This window comes from Pelodiscus sinensis, chromosome 2 (genome assembly GCF_049634645.1).
Source record: "Pelodiscus sinensis isolate JC-2024 chromosome 2, ASM4963464v1, whole genome shotgun sequence".
In the NCBI taxonomy this organism is placed as follows: Eukaryota; Metazoa; Chordata; order Testudines; family Trionychidae; genus Pelodiscus; species Pelodiscus sinensis.
This window is the reverse complement of record NC_134712.1, coordinates 201,616,278-201,621,771: the sequence shown is the minus strand read 5'-3', so window position 1 is coordinate 201,621,771 and position 5,494 is coordinate 201,616,278.

Sequence of the window (5,494 nt, the reverse complement as noted above, 5' to 3'; positions counted from 1 at the left end):
TACGGATACCCCTCTGAGACTTTTGAAAAGCAGGACATCCTTGATGTAGGTGGAACTTAGTCACATCACAAGGGCAAAAGATGAGTGAGGAAATATCACACTAATAAATAGGTCATGTAGAATGCATATAAATGTAGTAGACAGAAGAACAGAAATTAGGCCGTGTCCAGACTCAGGGGTTCTTTCGAAAAAAGTAGCCTTTTTTCGAAAGAACTTCCCCTGCGTCCAGACTCAAGCCACGTTCTTTCGAAATTATTTCGAAAGAACGCGGCTTTTCTTTCGATGGCGGTAAACCTCAATTTACGAGGAAGAACGCCTTCTTTCGAAAGTCCCTCTTTCGAAAGAAGGCGTTCTTCAATGTAAAGAGGCCGTCTTCGAAAGAGAGCATCCAGACTCGCTGGGTGCTCTCTTTCGAAAAAGCGGATTTCTCTTTCGAAAGATCCGCCTGCAGTCTAGACATAGCCTTAGAGATTAGTTTCACCTATGAAAGATTATATCACCTGTTCCATGCTTAAGCTAATGAAGGATTATTCCATACATTATATTTAGTAGTCTTTTTTCCAATGTAGTTTTTTAAATGTCCCAATACATTGGGCTTTCACCATTTCCCTAGGGGCATTATTCTACAGTCTTATGACATCTCACTGTCACTCCTTAAGGGCAACGTCTACATTGCTCATTCTTGTGCAAGAAGAAATGCAAATGAGGCATGGCGATGAATATTGCCACACCTCATTTACCTACCTAATGAGCCACCATTTTTGTGCAAGGGACTTTTGCACAAGAAGGAGCAATTTACACTGAAAATAAGTGGCAGAATGGCTCTTCCGCAAGATGGGATTTTGCGCAAAAAGGAGCAGTGTAGACTGCTCCTTCTTGCACAAAAGCCCCTTGTGCAAAATGGGACCTCATTTGCATATCTTCTTGTGCAAGAATGCGCAATGTAGATGTAGCCGTCACATGTTTAACCTAAATTTGCCTTTTTTGTTCCATCCCATTAATCCTAGTCATACCCATCTGTTTCACAAAAACAAACAAAAAAACAAACATCTTCCCTTTTATATTTACAACTTGAAAATATCTGCAAGGTGCCCTAATCTGTAGATCTGCCAAGTCACACACATTTAATGCTTTTAATATTTCATCAAGTCCTCTGCCACTATTAGCTGATTTCCCTACAATTTGTTTATATCTTTCCAGTCACATAGAGCCCATAATTATATGGAATTTTATAGGTGTAGTCACATCAGAGCAGTCTGGAATATAAATTGGCTGTAAATCTTAATGATGGAGCCACTAAACAGAACTAAAATTAAAGTTTGTAGTAGAATATAATTGCCCCAACATGTGAGAGAGAGATAAATTTCCAGGCACAGGGAATTTTGCCTTTTTGTGCTTTGGAACACAGGTTCATGTAACTGTCTCAGCCAATGTCTCCACAGTAAATAGTTTTTGGCATTCGAATCTATTAATCGAGTGAGAACGATAATGTAAAGCTATTGTGTGTCACACCTTGCCTTAACTGCTTTTGCAATCCAATTGGCCAAAAAGCAATGTAAAGCTGCTTTTCACAATTCAGTTAACAAGTTTCAAATGTAAGAAATCTAATTACTGGCAATCATTAGCCACTGGCTCAAGAAACTGCTCGTATGTGAGGCATAAGCGAAACAAGCATAAAAGTTTGAAACCCTCCCCCCCGATCCTTTCTACTCCTTTTGGGGTTATCATCATTTTGGAAAGCACACTGCTCTCCCAAAGAAATGTATAATGCTGCTCTCTCTGCTGCTCTCCCAAAGAAATGTATAATGCATATTTTAGAAATTCTGAGTAACCAGACACACACACACACACACACAATAAATTACACATTAAAAGAGCTCATTTTTTTCTTAGACATTTCTGAATTGATTTAAATTAAGCTCTTCCCAGGCAACTCTTCTCAGGGGTTTCATTAGCACTGAATATGAGAGCAGTTAATGAAGGGTTTTGGGGGGGAAGAATCAGGGAAAGTTAAGTTCAGCTGAGTTATCTATTAACTTATCTAAATGTTAGTAAACTTCTATAAAGAACAAAGAAGCCTAAGAAACAAGCTTTAAATTAGGACCACACAGCTTTGTGTAGCAAGCTTACTGCTAATTGAAAATTAGGCAAAATTGTGCTTAGTTTAATGACAGGGCTGGAGAGTTCACATTGGGCTGATGGTAAAGTAACCCAAAGCAAAAACAGACAAGCTTTGCTTGATTATAGTGATTACATCATAGTCATTAGAATTTAAACTAACTAACCCAAACACAGACATCATATCTTCATTTGATAGCTGCAGTCTAGTAAATAGTGGGAAAGGATGTTACGTAGGGATTAGGGTTGTTGAAATGAAAACAGACGTTCTTTTTGAACCTGTCTGGCATTGAAAATGAAAACTTCACACTCAGGCAGTAAAGTGAACTTATAAAGCCAGAGGCCTTTGATTGTGAAGGATCTGCATAGTGTTTTTAGCCATTCTGTGTTTTACAGGAAAGCCACCTCAGCAGCTGGGTATGAGGCATCCTTTGCACAGTCTGTAGCTATGTAAGATGTTGACCCTTCACTTATGGGAACACATGAAGATTAGCAATGTTCTCCTGTCCGTTCTAGGATTAGAATTCTCTCCTACTTTCTGAGTTAGTCAGCTATTCACTAAATAGGTCCTTATTGGACTTCTGATACTCAGACAATGACCAAGTGAGGTGGTGGAACAAGTGATCAGTCCTTGCGTGTGCTGTATTTTATGCATATTAACCATTTGTGGTGCAGGTAGGCACTAAGTGTTACACTGAATCAACAGGGAATTAATTCATGGGAATACAAATTCAAAGCCCCAGCTTGCATTTCTGCTTAGTATTTGTAATGTTACCAACAGTACATACTAAATTGCAAAAGGCAGGACCATTCTCATAATTTTTGAAGATATTTTGGGTCAGGATATCCTCTGATGTATATCAGAACCACACTGATTTCCTTCACCATCAATAAGATTAGATAAGGGCTTACTTTCCTCTTACCTTCCCTCAGTGCTTTATGCAGCACCCACTCCCCACTTTGATAATACAGACATTTGCAACTGAAGGTAATAATAATACTGCTCTGTGTAATGAGATATGCACCCTCTTCTGATACCTCACAAGGCTCTGTCTCTAGATAGCAACTTTATTTATATTCCCAGCACTAATACCAATTCAGCCTCCTCCAGCAAAGTATTTACAGTGTTTCTGCCTATTAGCAGAACAAAGCCAGAGGTTTTCCTCACTTAACATCTGAGTGCTTATTGGGCTCAGCTAGCCAAGTGCTTCCCTTAGCACGTTTTCTTTTATACCACTCAGCTAATGGCTGATTGACTCATCAGCCCTCCCAGGCTAATCAGCTACTTAGCTGCATGGTCCCAATAAACCTCTTCCAGAGGAACTGACTGGTACCTAAATGATCAGAATGCTGGTTCACCTGTTGTTTTGCAGTACTCAGGCTGACTCTGAGGCTATGTTTAGACTGCCGCTTTTTCCGATTGTTTTTTCGGAAAAGGCTTTTTCGAAATTTGGCCGGTCAACACTGCATCCAATTTTGGAAAAACCTCCTCTCTCAGAAGAGCCCTTCTTCCTCGTGAAATGAGGAAGACAGGACTTCCGAAAGAGCGCATCTGCCCTTCTGCAAAAAATGTCTAAAGAGCAAATACGTTCCCTGAAAACGTATCCCAAAAAAACTCCTACTCTAGACATAGCCTGAGACACGAACACTTATAATAATGAATATGCAGGTTGTTAAAACATTAATGTAATAAAAAGCCATTATATGCTCAATGGACATACACTGAGTCAAACTCTGCTTTGCCATAGAGTGAGGGCATCTCTCTTTGCGTCCAAAGGAATGCATTCCACTAACCCCACCACTAATGCAATAATCACAATATAGATCAAGGTCCTTTTCTAAGTGCATCTGGGTCACAGCTCACTATGTCAGGCTGCTTTTTGGACCCTTAGCAGAGTTTTACTTTTCTGTTACAATCAGCAACTATGAAGAAAGTCAGGAGAAAAGGACAACAAAGGGGTTTATCATTACTTACTAGCTGGGAAGCAGCCCTTTGAAAACTGCCTGGGTCAGAGGGATTAGGGTTGCAGCTGGTTATCTGTCCCACATACTATGCTGGCAAGGTTTCTGTAAAAGAGAAAGCAAGACTCAGCATTCGGTCTTAGGAAACAAGACTCAAATACTATATAAGGATTGGGGCTTTAGACAGCCTGAATTATTCAGAATTAATAAAAAAAATACAAATATTTTTAAAAGACAATCTTTCTAAAAGTGCACCAAAAGACTGAAAATTAAGTTTTCAGGAGAAAGGTTGGATGGCTAACAGTTTGCAACTACCTTAAATCGTACTTAGCCATCCAATCTTTCTCCTAAATTGGTAGCTGAAAACTTTATTTTCAGTCTTTTGGTGTGCTTTTAGAAAGATTGTCTTTTAAAAATATTTTTAATTTTTTAAAAATTTTTGTCTTAGGTGCGGGTGGCCTGCCAGGGGAAGGGGGGCCATGAGCTGGAGATGGCAGGTGCGGTCTGCTGAGGGGGCCGGAAGCCGCATGGCATGGCACGGAGGCAGGCAAGCCGCCTGCAGAAGCTGGTGGGGGTATCCTGCCAGGGGGACCAGGAGCCTGCTGGGGAGGAGCGGGGGCTCCTAGAGCTGGAGCTGGTGGCATGAAGCCAAGTGGAGCTGGAGCTGGTGGGGGCAGCCACAGCAGGAGCCAGGCGGCAGAGCATGTGCAGAGCACTCCTGCAGGAGTTGGTGGGGGCAGCCATGTTGCTGCATGCGCAGGAAGGGCAAGTTGAAAATCCCGTGACAGACAGACAAGAACAGTGACATCTTAATAGAAAGATTGTCTAAAAAATAGGTACTGTATATTTCAGTTAAATTACATCTATGACACTATATTGATAAAATAAATATCCAGATAATTTTTGGACAGCCATTTCTTCTTTTGTTTCATCTCTACTACTACATCACCATAGAGATATGATACAGGGATAGTTTGTCTTCAGCAAATGCTAGCTATTAAAAGTCTCAAGATGAGTTGTTTGAACATAAGAACGGCCGTACTGGATCAGACCAAAGATCCATCTAGCCCAGTATCCTGTCTGCACACAGTGACCAATACCAGATGCCCCAGAGGGAGAGATCACAACAGGTAATTTTCACATGATCCCTTCCCTGTTACCCACCTCCAGAGAAACAGAGGCTAGGGATACCATTCCTACCCATCCTGGCTAATAGCCATTGATGGACCTAACCTCTATGAATCTATCTAGCTCTTTTTTGAACCCTGTTAAAGTTCTAGCTTTCACCACATCCTCTGGCAAGGAGTTCCACAGATTGACTGTGCACTGAGTGAAGAAAAACTTCCTTGTGTTTGTTTGGGTGCAGAGAAAAGCAGAATTTAGCATGCATTCTACAAAACCTGTTTTTTCGGAT